The 15,237-nt window shown below is 37.5% G+C and overlaps 1 protein-coding gene across 3 annotated transcripts in view; it reads right to left on the reverse strand.

Annotated features, from left to right (window-relative positions):
• The window catches only part of lingo2 (leucine rich repeat and Ig domain containing 2), a 194,604-nt gene that overhangs the window by 76,930 nt on the left and 102,437 nt on the right, over positions 1-15,237 (reverse strand). For all 3 annotated transcript variants that reach the window (XR_005693004.1, XM_040010433.1, XM_040010432.1), the window contains exon 4: positions 4,970-5,056. The gene's annotated coding sequence lies outside the window, so the exon portion shown is untranslated. The remainder of the gene's footprint in view (positions 1-4,969; positions 5,057-15,237) is intronic.

Below are 15,237 nucleotides of genomic sequence, written 5' to 3' on the forward strand. Positions count from 1 at the left end.
CAGATTCTTTAATACCAATGAATAAACACTCATTTTTTTGTGTCACTTGAATATAAAAGCTCCACCAGAGTTCTCCTGTCACCTGGAAATGTGGCAGGTAAGTATGTTTAAGAGTAACACTGAAGACATCCTGAAACGCATGTCCCAACTAAGGCTAACTTCTTATCCCAAATGAGAAGATGGTCTTAAAGGGAGGTAATAAAGACCTATAAGCCACTTCCTGCTGAGATGTGTGGAAACAGTACCCTTTATAATAAAGGCTAGTTGCTGCACTTAAAATCTCCTTTTTATGACAGAAAGGAATTAGTCACAATCACCCACCTTGGGAATGTTCATAGGCTTATGCAAAGGTTATATGCAGTACAAACACTTCAAATCCACAGCCATAGGTACAATTTCAAGGACAAAAAGGACATATACATAAAAACAAAATAACTGCAATTCTCAAAGTATTGCTAATAATTTGCTTTTCTTAAAGTGAATGCCTAATAAATCTCATGAGCCACTTAATTATTAGCACAAAGCATTTACCTCAATCCAATATTACAATGTATTGATGATATGAACTATATCTGATGTTAATGATATAAAAACAAAATACATTGGTATCTTCAGGGTGATTTACAGGCAATACCCTTTCCTATTAAAAGTTCTGATATCAAGACCGTGTTTTCCTGTCTCTTCTGTGATTTCCACACTGATTTTCTATGTAATATTCTTGTAGCTTTTTAAAGGAGCAGAAATTTGAAAGTGTGAAGTTAGTTCATCCAAAGTTTAGAATAAGCAGAAAGAATATTACTACAAAAGCTGGAATGATTAATAGTCGAGACAATACTAGTCTAATGAGCAACGTTTGTTCCGGTACACCACCGAAACTGATCAACGTGGAAATATGATGAAGGTGGCATTAAGCCACTATTAGAAAGAAAGGATGTTCTGAATCTAATATATAATTGTCTACTTTTAGCTTGTGGAATCAAGTGCCACAAGTACTGAGCCCACATGATGCAACGTGCTGAAACCAATCAGGAATAAAAACTTTAGTTCTCTGCTCTGGAGTTTTAGTTTCCCTCTTTCTTTATAATTGATTACAGATGTTACAGTTTATGAGGCAATTGCATTTAACAAGACTTTAGCATAAACAACAACAGCTGGATGATTAGCTGCTGAATCCAGATGTATGGGAAGTTGAAAACAAACACATCAAACTTTGTCTCAATGAAGTATTCTGAAAGAACAAGACATCTTGATTTAGATGCAAAACACAGTCCCATGCATGGCTGGCTCCTCCCATGAGGGGCCAGAAGATTAAGATTTAATGGTGATACTGAGGGAATGACACTATCTGTCTGCATACTCCCATCTCGTCACACAACATCACGTCTGCTGCCTTTCTACCTCATTCTCTCATCAAACAAAATTGCAGATGCATTTTCCTACAAAGCCATGCCTACATTCAAATTTGGGCACGCAAACATATTCACACACACACACAAGTACGTGTGCATGCCATAAATGACTGTATGCACATGCACGTGCAAATTTACATACTCTTATAAAAACTCTGACAAAAGCTCTGCTACAGGCAGGGGGAATCAGCTGTAAATTAAAACTCTTGTCAAGATTATCTTTTTGTAGCATGAAAAATGGAATTGGCTTAAAAAGTGTTGGATCGGCACTCAACATGTCTGGCAAAGCAAACGTGACTGAAGGGAATGCTCTGATTTAAACATACATAAAAAAAAATAGCCATTATTGCCCCTTTTGCATTGATATTATCAGTATAGACTGTCAAACTCAACTAATGCATTACACACAAGGACTATTGCTGTCTGGATCATCTTTATTGTCTGGTGACTTAAAAAGGGTGCAACATTGTTCTCTAGGTCTACAAGAGAAAGAAAAAGAGAAATCAATAATGTTTCAGTTTACAGCTAATAAAAGTCAATATTGCATCCACACAAAAGAACTGCATGCCTCAATTGCAAGGGCCACATTTGAGAAATTCAGATGCAACCAACTAGTTAATAATAGAAGGGTGAAAATCTAAGTGTAATGACTTCCTTTCTTAAACCATCCAGCCATCCATCCATTCGCTGCCGCTTATCCTTTTCAGGGCCGCGAGGGGGGGCTGGAGCCTATCCCAGCTGTCATAGGGCGCGAGGCGGGGTACACCCTGGACAGGTCGCCAGTCTGTCGCAGGGCCTTTCTTAAACCAATATTCTTTATAATATATGAAGTAGTGAGAAGTAAAACTGACAGATCAGTTTTCAGTTGAATTAAAGGGGTCAAGCCTAATGACAATGGATCTCATGTTTTGCACATCTGTAACAACCTTATAAACTAAATTGGATTGACACAAAGAACATTTGCCTATATAGCCATATTTCTCATATGTCTAACTACAGCATGTTATCTTACAATGATTCAGTATAGTAAATATAGTCTATAGTAAAAGCTATCGTGCACGCATGACTAAACAACTGCTTAACTTACAGACCATTTAGCATTCTTGTGACACATGGAAATAAGAACACAAGCCAAGGGATAACCTTTGAATGACTTTTCCTACACTACCCGCAAAAAAATAAAAATAAATAAATACACAGTACCAGAAATCCATGACTGTAAATTATTTATGATTCATAGGTGCTGTCTCAGAAGCTGTGAAGAATTCACAGACTCATTGTAAATTTAAAGGATGCTCTCAGCGTGAGCAAAAACCCAAGGTTGACAGTGAAAAACCTTTTTCTCAGATGGGACATATCCTGCTGCTTTGACCTGTTTGTCCTGGCAGCATTGATGGGGAATTGAGCCATTATTCACCATTAATTTGTGGTTCAATGGTCAGAGAGGCTGTAGCAGGGGACACTGACTCAACATTGCCATGGTGACATGGAGTACAGAAAGGAAATTAAACTGTAGGACACAAACAAGTCTAGTGTCACAAAGCTAAAAGTGCCTATATAGAGTCCAACAAAGCTCTTTAGGGTAAATACCATTAAATAGGACAATGGCATACTTTTTTACTCAAAGCACAAGCATATCGATTTGAAGACTCAGTAGAGTCGCATTTAAAATTGGGCTCTATGCAGTGATGACTAATGAACAACAAGAGGTTTGTGGGAATGACAAAGAGCTGAAATGACTGGGTGAAAATCATCTGCGGAGGTTCAAAATGTTAGCAGGTAGACAGTAACACCTCATGTCACCCCGACCTTGCAAAGACCACTTACAAGTTTTTTTTTTCATGGTTGGCCAATTCTCCTTCAAAATGAAATAAAATAATCTAAAACTAAAATTTGATTTCCTGAAGTAAAGCTCCTGTTGACACAAGCTGTTATGGCCAGATATCAAATTGGACAGAGCACATAGAAGCCAGGTCAGTTAAAGGCTGAGCTAGACCTTGATGCAAACAATACTGTGCAGTGTCACTGAGACAAATGACAGAAACATGGGCAAATGCAACTGAATAAACTGTTTTATTCAGTTATTGATCTTACCAAAACTATAATGTCACTACTATAATACATTGCTTATGTGAATTTAAGCCTTTAAGACCTACCATAGAACCAAGTCCGCCAGAGCTTATATTATATTTTTACATGCTGTAGTGCCATTTCTGGGAGCACATCAATACAACCATTATAGCCCAAATTTTAATAATATGTCTGCATTAAGTGCATAGTAATTACATAAATTGCAAAAAAGTGCAATAAACTACAAAAAATTTGAAAATCGTTGTTGTTTTTTTTTAAATATATATTTCTAGTTAGAGAAATTTAAGAGGCTTATCCCTCAACTCTGTAAATACAAAAAAGTTGCACAAAATAGTTTCCCACCACAGAAAATTTATTTTAAGTGTCTTCATAGTTTTATTTTTGAAATACACCAATTTTTATATACTGCAGGAAAAACTAAAATAAATACTATAAATTAAAAAAACAGCATATGCATCAAAATAAACTATTTCCAGCAGTGCAATATGAGTCCTAAGCATCCCAGAAATGACACAGAAAGTCATAAAGTCAAACACAAGTATAGGCTCATAAGGCCCTAATGGTAAAAAACTACATTTCCGCAAAATGACGTCACTTCCGGTTTCGGGCAGGTCATGGCGGACATGCGATAGCTCGCGCTGATGAACGTAGGAAGTGTTACAAACAGCTGATCGGATCGGAAGAGCGTGTTTCTGGAATATTATGTTTTTGTTGCTGCAAGTGCTTTTTATGCAGTTTTTGCAAAGCTTTATGTGGAAGGAAACTTTGACTTAGGACAAGCTGATGGCATAAGATACAATAGCTCTGGTTTCAAATGCAAAAAAAAATTATTGCGCTAGCTTACGTGGTTGCAGTGCTACCGGGATTTTAAAAAAGTTATGCAAAATGGAGCGTGCCCGCTCCGACCAGCTTTAAAGGGTTAACTTAAACTAAATATGATATGGAAAGTATGGCAAAACCGTATATGATATGAACAGTGTGCATAAAATTACTAATTAATAATAACTTGATATGGTACAACTTGTAAACAAAGCATATTAGTAAAATTTGCTGACAAATACAATTAATTAGCTTAACAACATGCTGGCTATCAAATAACAATGAAACCATCACACTTATGTAAGGCAGATAATCTTGTAGAACCTGAAAACTGAAACTGTTGTTATTGTTGTTGTTGTTTTTTTAACCAGTCGAACAACTTTAATTCACAGACCGCACCACCAAATTCTTCAAATATCCCACTCAAAAGATGCACAAGTTCACATTTTTAGTGAAGAAATTAATCAAAAATGAGTTCTGAGGTGAGGATTTTACACCAAAAATTGTTGGCTGTAGCCAGAAAAGTTGAACATACTCTTGCATATTTACATATTTTATTAACTGTGGAAAATCAAGATAGAATCGCTATGAAAGAGAAAGGTATGTTGCAGTGAAAAGTATGCAGAGCCTATTTGAGGCTAGCTGCTTACCACTTTGAGAAGCAATCATATCCGCAGCCATGGCCTGTTCTTTTCTCTCTTCTTTTGGTGTGGTTGTCCCTGTTTTTCTTGTTTTATCTAGAAAAAAAGGACAAAATATAACCATGAATCATGGCTAAGTTTATGATCACAGTGACAATCAGTAACTAGAATGTCAACATTTCCAAAGTAAAATCCCTAAACAAACCAACAAACATCAAATTAGATGGTGGATACATCATGCCTTGGACTTTGTTATTAAACTGTCACATAATGCAGCATGTTTCAATGAGTGGTGAAAAAAATAAAGCACAAACCCAAAGTAGGGGTTAAAAACAACAACAATCATTTAACCAGTAGTGAGAAAACTAAATATACTAAATATAACAACATAAAGAACTGAATCTACATTCATTTTCAGTTTCAAGCTTTGTATCTCCTAGGAACAGCAATGCTTTCACAGTTTTTCCTAAAATTGTCTTTGCCTGTCTGTGGCATATTTATGTGATCGGTTCTTCATGTACTTGGAGAGAACAGGTTGGAGATTCATCCAAATGAGGTTGTGCACATACAATTCTTGGATTTGTAACAAAAAATGTTAAAGATTTAATACTTTTGAGCCAAGACAGGGTATTTTTAAACTGACATTAAAAAAAAAAATTGTATTGTTTTAACATGTTGAAAAATGTGAAGCCTCGGTTTACTGAGTCAGACCCTGAGTCATTTCACACAGCATCCATTGTGTTTACATTCTCTAACTAGATTCAAAATAACACATAAATCAGATGTTTGGTAAAAGCTGGTAACCTGCTACATGTCAGAGACATGAGATTATCTGGGATTACTGTGAGCCATCATCTACTTTCCATTTTTTTAAATTGCGTTTATACCAATGTGTGTGTGTTTATATGGAGTACATAAGTTGGAAGTTGGGATTTGTGTCGTGCACGTGGGTACATGGATTGCTGTTCAACTATCTGTTTCAGAATCTTTCGAATTTCTAAGTTCCTAATAAACGGCATGTGGTGCAAAATGAACACTGGCCGCTTCTCACTACTTTCCTTCTATAATGAGTCCCCTTATCCAAACTACAGAAGGAAACACAAAGGATAGTGATTATGCAATAGGCGTGTCTGAGTTGTTAATGTGGTGATGATGAGAGAGGGAGAGAGAGAGGAGGGAGCTATCTACTCCAAGTCCAAAGGCAGTGAGATTAAATAAAAGTTTTACTCAGGACACTCTTGTTAAAATCACTCTTGACACCCTGCACTATTAGTACGCCATTAAGAGTTCAAGGACAATAGCTGTCCTGTTTTTTGATCATTTATCCCTTGGATCCCCTTGTTAAGCCTGAACCCAGTTCCTCACAATGGCCACAGAATATTGATGGGTTTTGAAAGGATGATTTTGCTGAATTCATAATAATCCTCTTCTTGTCTGTTCTTGATAATACAGATGAGCTAGTCTTTGACATTCCAGAGTGATAGGTTAATTGCCTGATGCTGATCTAAATCTCTCAATAAACTTAATATGTTATAGTCAAACAATACTAAAGGCTCCTCTTTTTCATTGCATCCAGCATCTAGTCTTATCATTGTTGCTAGACAGCAGATTTTAAAATTATTTACTTAAAATTATTTACACAACCAGGCAGGTCAGTGCTGGAATCTCTACATTGTGTCCTGGACCTGCCCAGGGGCTTTCGACGACATGCCCGAAGTACCACACTTAGTAGGCAACCAGAAGGCATCCTGTTCAGATACTCAAACCACCTCAGCTATCTCATGGTGACATGGCAGAACCCAGGTAGTGACCTGAGCACATCGGAGCAGTATACGTCACGTGATAGAGCGGCTGTTGTGTGCTAGACCTGTCGGCAGCCTGGAGTTCACACTGAAAGCATGTGGAGCCTCGCTACACGCTGCCAAACCAGGTGTTATGCAAAGGTAGGTATCCCGACAAAATTTGTTCCCCCTGCGTGGCGAGCATTCGCTGGGCCCGGAGTGCAGATCAAATCAAGTGCTTTGCGTTGACGCTCAGCTTTCTCTTCACCACAACCGACCAGAACACTGTCCACATTACTACAGATGCTGCACAAATCCACAATTCAATCTATTCTTGTTGATTGAGAAATTTTAAGCTCCCCCACCTGGGGCAGCTACTTGTCCTTGATCCAGAGCACACACCATTCTTTTTTTGGGTGAGAACCATGGCCTCAGATTTGGTAGGGCTAATTCTCATCCAACCCACTTCATATTCAGCTGCAAACTGCCTCAGTGCAAGCAGGAAGTCACTGTCTGATGAAACAAGGAGAACTACATCATCTGCGAAAGATCCTGAGTCCACCACACCTGACATGCTCCACCTTCCACCTCATGACTGAGCCTAGAAATTCTGTCTTTAAGTATTGTGATTAAAATTGTTAAGACCCATGACAGAGACCAACACCCACCAGGAATGACAGCAATGGAGCTTTTCTTCTTTACAATGACTGGCAGAGGTACCCTACCTGCCTCAGCACTGTGTGATAGGGCCAACGGGAAACATTACCTGAATAAATAGTTTACTATTAAAACTATACAGGTGGAATTGGGTGCGTTTTACTGGAGCCCCTGGGGACCCCATGACATTTGCATTCTTAAAAACCACTAATCAAAGCAGAAATCTAACATAATGATGTCATATCATTAAGAACACATTGACAGTAATTAAAATAAATAAAGGGGAAAAATGATTTATATATTTTAAAAAAACACACACAAAACTAACAAACATTGTAAGCTGTGGCTTGGGTCTACACATACCCTAGTCATTAGGATGAGGGTTAAGTACCCTTCGAGACTAGCTTCAGGGAAAAAAAACCTTTTTTATACACAGTTCTGTTTTGCTCTTTTGCTCTGAACGTAATATCCTTAAAGATACTTGAGGAACAGGTACAGACAGAACTCTGATAATCACTTTATATTCATCAAGTCAAGATTTGAATTACTTAAATAATGATATTTATCTTAGTGGGCTGGGAAAGGGAATAAAATTGGACTACTACTACTAGAAGGAAACATGCAAAAAAAAAATCAAAGATAAATCAGGAAAAGCACATGCTGTGGCTGCAGCAGAGACTTTTCATGGTTATTAATACCTGGTTTCACTCTAGCTTTATGTCATAAGTTGTCTGTGTAGGCTCTCAGTCATCCAGGTCATAGCAGTCTTATCATGGTGGAGAGTCCCAGGTATTGAAACCCTAATGGTGGTTGTCCCAAGACCGTACAAGACAGCCGTTGATCCATTATTACATGTGCCTTATGACATGGGCCAAGGTGAAACAAGGTGCGAGTGGTTTCAGGTAAAACCACTGTGAGACTTTGACTCACCCTATCATGTGACCTATTGAGGTCACCTGAAGTAAGATGCAAGTGGATGTTGAGGCACCAGGAAAGGGATCTCAAGATTGTCATAAGTTTGGTCTTCTCCATGAATCTCCAAAGGACCAAAAACAACACAAGCCCTCGTCTGTGACAGTGCCTCTTCATGAGAGCACAGAGAAACAACATGGAGGCAATTGCCTGCAAAACTGTGTGTAGGCTCTGCATAGGGCCAGTGCACAACTACGCAGGCCCATTATCCATTCTATTGTGTTATTTTTGCTATAGGCCAGTATATTCATTGTGCCTATAACAAACAAAATCATTTAAATTCAGAATCACAATTTGAGTATATCATTGTACATTAGTGGATTTAATAACTTTCCATTGACAATGTGTCATCCGCAGACCCTGTGACAGTTGTCAGCAATTCCCTTGAAACAAACTTGGCTTTGATTCACAAGGATGCATTAACACGCCATTTGCCACCTGGAATCAAGATGCACACTGATCATGCCATTAGCTTCTCTCTTTAATTATGAGACCATAAAATGTCTTAATATGCAAGAGCACCTGGATGCTGCTATAGACATCAGAACTTCATCAGCATTTGTTCCTAACTACCATGCCCAGGTCTAGATAATTGGTGTTTTATTTTGTATATGGGAAATGGTAAGGGACAGATTGGAGAATTGGATGTTTGTTTGCCTTCCCATTTTACTGATAAATGACAACCTCAAATGTCTATATCAGCAAGTGGATTATTCTTAAGAGCAAGGACTAGCTCATGGTGGGAATGGAATAGCATGCACACTATGATTTAATAAATCAGAAATAACCTTCAAAGAGAGCACTTCTGTAAAAATAATTTTAAGATTATGGTCTTTAATGTAAGGCTTTAATTTCTGAGAACGGACACCCTCCACCCACCATTAAGGTAATGTCCAAAATCAACTGGAAAGCCACTGTTGCTAAACTCACTCCTGAGTCTTTAATTTATCTAATTGATTATTGTTGTGTTAGACAATGCAAGACTAAAGTTAACACAAAAAATAAAAAAACACAAAAACAGAAATCTAGATGTAGAGAAGATATGCTGTTGCTTCTGTGTAATATAGCGCCCAAATATATTGTTTTGTATACACTGTCACTTTCTATAGCACTAACAGCTGGGACCCAATTCCAGGTATCTGCAACATAGCTGTCAAAATAAAATCTGATTGTGATTTCGATGACTTGCCCATTATTATACAATGTTTTATTTTACTGTTTAGTTGACAAGTGTAACGCACGTCAAAGTAACTCATCTTTCCAATCCAAAGGGCTTTACTTTCAACTAATGATATACAGTTAATAAAGCAGAACCAATTACTTTGCACAGCTGGGCATCTTTTATATGTTCTTTTCAATCTAGGCCATTTGATTGCTTGTAAATACACGGTTGATTTATATTTCTTTACAGTGCAAAACGCAGTGGGCCCAGTGACAAGAAAGCAATTAATCACATTATTATGCCAATTAAGAAGTTGGTCTGCTCCATTGAAGGTAGAAAAAAACAATGAGAGAACTGAAGATGTGAGTGGAAGGCACTACAAGAAGTTAATGCAAGCCATTAAATTGCACCCATCACCCCAGTCCTCTACATGGACATGGTTTAACCTATTACCATTGTTTAACATGAATATCATTACAATGCATCTGAACGCTTAATTAATTGTTAAACAACTTTGTTAATGATCTTTTTTCTCATTGGATGATTAAGACATTTGTGTACGACCAAATGTAAACACTGAATATTTATCTTCAGATTGGGAAGATAAGCAATAAAGGAATATATTCCTTTATAGATGATGCCAAATACAAAACATTGTCTGAACAGTTCTGCTGTGACAAGTTTGGTAAAATCAAGCACAGACATGAGTTTTCATAACACCTCTGACTTTTGCAGAAGATACTTTGATTATAATGGTCTATAACTATAGCTTTGTTCATATGCCAACAGACCAGAGTTGTGTCAAAAATATAATGCTGCAAAAACTAACAAAGAAAATCTGAAACCAGTAAAGACTCATTGAATAATAATAACAATGATGATAATTCTGTTACAAATATGGTAAATGGCCTGCATTTGTATAGCGCTTTTACTCAGTCCCTAAGGACCCCAAAGCGCTTTACACTACATTCAGTCATTCACCCATTCACACACTGGTAATGGCAGCTACATTGTAGCCACAGCTGCCCTGGGGCGCACTGACAGAGGCGAGGCTGCTGGACACTGGCGCCACCGGGCCCTCTGACCACCACCAGTAGGCAAACATGGGGTTAGTATCTTGCCCAAGGATATTTGGCATGCATGGATCGAACCACCGACCTTTTGATTAGTGGCTGACCTGCTCTGCCACCTGAGCTACAGCCACCCCTATATCTATAACTGAGCCGTGAGTGCTTCCTCTTGTTAAAAAGAATATATATGTGAATATATATGTTTAACAAAGAAACACTTTTTCACATATATTTTTCAAGCCTAGACTGAAATTTCCTGTGGTTGCTTGCTTGATGTTGATGCAGCCTAAATGCTGTGCTGTTATTCATATTCAATTTATGATAAACATTTGGCATGGCTACATGATTATAAGTGATTTGATTTGTGCTATTATTTTCTCTGAATCTTTCTATATTAACTTGAAATCTGTATATTTGCATTGGTAAGGCTAATGTTCAAGGTATAACAAGTCTCTACAGTAGATAATGCATTTTACAGAAATCTTGTATGAAAGCACATTAGGCAGAGACTGTTTTAATTGTAAAATACATATTATTTCATATGATATCACGATATCACCTCCTGTTTATCTAAGGGCAATGAATATTATTATTTAAGTTATACCACAGGATCTCATTACTAAAGACATGCTTGCTGTATTAATGGTGGCATATTGTAGTGACTCTGTTGCTGAGGATCAGGAAGGAATAGTACTTTTTGTCAGGGATTAGCTCTCAGCAATATTGTAATTCTTGCTCAGAATAATTAAGTGCTTCCTCGCAGAGACCTACAGTTTAATATACTGTGCATTATATAATATATAACATAATACATACACACTGGTTAATAAAAGATCTGTTCCTGTAAGTGTCTCTGACTGAACTGACGGTAACTATAATATCAATAGCTCTTCCTTCCTCCCATTCCTACTGGTAGTGCTGAGGCCAAAATGATGATCTTTATGAGAGACTTTATCTAATGAATACAGTACTGCAGCCATAATTTCCCTCCTTTGCCTCACCCTTTATATTAGATTATGGCTCTTTATAAACTTCATCTTTATAAACTTTGCATACTAGAAATGTATTTTGTAATTTTTCATCATCTTTCAATGTTGCTCACATTTAAAACATTTTGCTGTGCTTCCACCTCTGCTAGGGCCCTAACAATCACATTGCAACAGACCTGCTTTGATTTTTCAAACTGTCTGTTGGTTTGCTGCATGCTGTGGCTTGTAAATATTGCAATAATATTTCATATTATCAAGGGCTGGGCTACTCAATTGGTTCCACTGGTTAAACCTTGTCAAATCTTTGATGAGTAGTTTCAGGAATTAGGGGTATTGTTTTTCTTTTTACCAGCCATGTATCCACATTAGAACAATGTGCCAACACAAGCAGTACTTAAAGAAGTTACAAATCTAAACTGTAACTTTAATTTGTCCAAACACAATTCACTCTGCTCACAAATGAGATAAACATGTGTTTTATCTCTTTAATAAGTATTGATGTGGATATTCAACAGAGTAAAAAAGAGAAGAGATACATTTGTGCTGAGGAAAAATAACTTTTGTGCTTTGATGTACAGCAGATGGCTGGAAACCACATTGATAAACAAATAAGTCTATGCAATGTTTAAAGACATTATCAAATTTTCTTACATAACTAAAAACTTAAGCTAATTGTCCTTTTACATTTTGTGCCGTATCTCAATAAGATTTCCATTTTCTGAAGTACCCTGAAGTTTGTGCTTTTTGTACATACTGTGCATACACATATTTACAGACACAGACGAGCCATTTTGTGTCTGTGCATTCATTTTGACAAAAGGCTCCTTACAGGCCTTTGCATCAAGCGAAGCCATTTTGATTGGCCCTGACTCGAGGGGTGTCTGTGCGACTCCTGAGAGAAAGATAAAGAGCAGAGAGGCTATGTTTGTGGTAAAGCAAACTACACCGCCACATGCTCCCTATCCATTCCTCTTAGCTGGCTCAGTGGCCCATGCCTCGCCCTAATGAGATGCGGCAACACACACAGACACATGTAGCATGTCTACTCTAATTACACTAGAAAGCTCTGCTGTTTCCTTCACCCCCTGGTGCCATCATGAAATTGACTCGGAAGGCTTTTTTTTCCTATCTGTATTCTATTTTTAAGGAACAAAATTCAATCATGTACAGTGCAGAGCACATGTTTTAACATTTTGTGCAAAAGACTATAATTGTACTTAACAAAAAGCGGATTGTGAGAGTGTGATACTTTGATGTAAAAGTTTAGTTTCGGTTTAGTCTTTTTCACTTGAATGTTACTCTGGCAGCTTATGATAGATTGTAAATAATGGCTTGGGTGGATGGTGTAATGTATAACAGGTATAGGAATCCTCAGATAGGCTGTGGCATTTGAACAATGCTCAATTTGCACTAAGGAGCCCAAAGCGCACCATGTCATTACACGCCACCACCACCACCACCACCACCACCAGCAGCAGCAGCAGCCTGAAACTTCCATGTTCTTTACACCAAATTCTGACTCTACAATCTGAATTTTGCACCGCGAGACACATTATATCAGTCAACGTCCTCTTTTGTCCAATTTTGCTTCAGCTTGTTGAAATCTCCCAATTCTTTGAATCTTTGGGCTGAAGGAAGGACAATACTCGGTGTATTTATGCTCAATCAACAATCATTTATTTCCATACAATTCAACACTTAAGAGCATAAGGACCATCATGATGGGGAGACATGCCTGAAGACGGTCACAGCAGTCTCAAAATGGTGAAGGGTTGCTCAGCTTTTTATAGTCTCTAGTGGCCCCCATCTAGTCGTAAAAGCCAAAACATCACATTCTTTCTCTGTTACAGCGCCTAAGTTATGACCTCGGCAGTTGTCTCTCTGCTTTCTGTAAGGTGGGGGTGTGGAATGTGGTCTGTCTATCTCCCCTGTCTTAGACACAGAGTCTCCTGCTTAACTTAGGCGCTGTAACAGAGAAAGAATGTGATGTTTTGGCTTTTACGACTAGATGGGGGCCACTAGAGACTATAAAAAGCTGAGCAACCCGTCACCATTTTGAGACTGCTGTGACCCTCTTCAGGCATGTCTCCCCATCATGATGGTCCTTATGCTCTTAAGTGTTGAATTGTATGGAAATAAATGATTGTTGATTGAGCATAAATACACCGAGTATTGTCCTTCCTTCAGCCCAAAGATTCAAAGAATTGGGAGATTTCAACAAGCTTCAGCAGTCTGGCTATTCTCCTCTAACTTTTGGTCTCAGCAAGGCATCTTTATTCAGAACTGGTACTCACTGGATATTTTCTGTTTCAGACCATTCCCTTTAGGCCTTAGAGATGGCTGTGTTGGAAAATCCCAGTAGATCAACAGGTTCTGAAATACTAGCCTGCCTGGCACCAACAAGCATGTCATTTCCACTGACACTTAAATCACCTTTCTTCCACATTCTAATGCTCAGTTTGAACTTCATAAGTCATTTTGACTATGTCCAAATGTGCATTGCAGTAAACTTTTATTATCTGAATTTATTTATTATGCATTCATTTTATTTTCCCTTACTTTGAGCATTTCAGTATCTCCAGGTGTACAGGCTCGTGTATAAGTATGTAAGAGAGTCAAGCTTGTGCTACATGGTATGTGCTGGTTTAGATTAGTTCAGTGTTGACTTTATTGTTGATAAAATAACAAATGCATAAAACAAATTGGAACTTCTCTGCAAAATGTAGTTCTTAATAAATTAATATACAAAATTGTAATTAGATCTGGAATTTTAAATTCTATTTCATTATTCTTTCTTTGTTATGAATATATTCGCATTTCTTTCAATGACAGCGAAATGCTTTTACAAAACAAAGTAATTAGACTGGATCTGACTGAACTTTGTGCAAGCAGTTTTCTACTCATTCTCAGTTCCAAAAATAATTAATTGTTAATACTGTGACTCTACTCTTGCATTATTTTATTTTGATCCTAGCACAGCATTTGTGGCATTTAGCTGCCTCATTATTAAAATGACAAGTTAAGATTGATATTGATGAGGAATAAAAAAACACGTGCAACATTAGTGAAACACAATTATGATTATCATTTGATAAAGATTAAGCTGTTAAAAAGTAGTATTGCGTATCCAAAAATGTTGTGTGTCATGCCTTATAGTCCCTTGTACATAATGTGATACTTAACTTGCTGCAAAATTTAGTTCAGTGTCTTACTGTTGTTTTTTCTCAAATCCTAGTAGGTTCACTTTCTGTAGTCCCTACGAAACTTTCTCCAATAGAAGGGGTTATGAAACTTAAGGCAAGGAAAGTAGGTTAATTTTCATACTAAATTAAATGCATAAATGTGAGGGATGACTAACTGCAGAGCTAGATTTACAGTTATGTTCAATTAAATTTGATTAAAAAATTGACACTTCTAACAAAGTAACATTTTGATGGGAAGACAAGAAGAGCGCTGAGTTGCAGAACAATAGCGTCCTGTTTCTTTTTATGAGTACTTCAAATCCTGCTGTAAATAGACTGACAGGTAAACAGGAGGCAAGGCACCTCCACTCCCCATGGGAAAGCTCTGGTACGTTTGTTCCACCTTCGAGCTACTGTAAACTATTCTTACAATCTTTGTCTGCAGAGAAACTGTCATCTTGTGG

Source organism: Simochromis diagramma, unplaced genomic scaffold (genome assembly GCF_900408965.1).
Source record: "Simochromis diagramma unplaced genomic scaffold, fSimDia1.1 OVJJ01000585.1, whole genome shotgun sequence".
NCBI lineage: Eukaryota > Metazoa > Chordata > Actinopteri > Cichliformes > Cichlidae > Simochromis > Simochromis diagramma.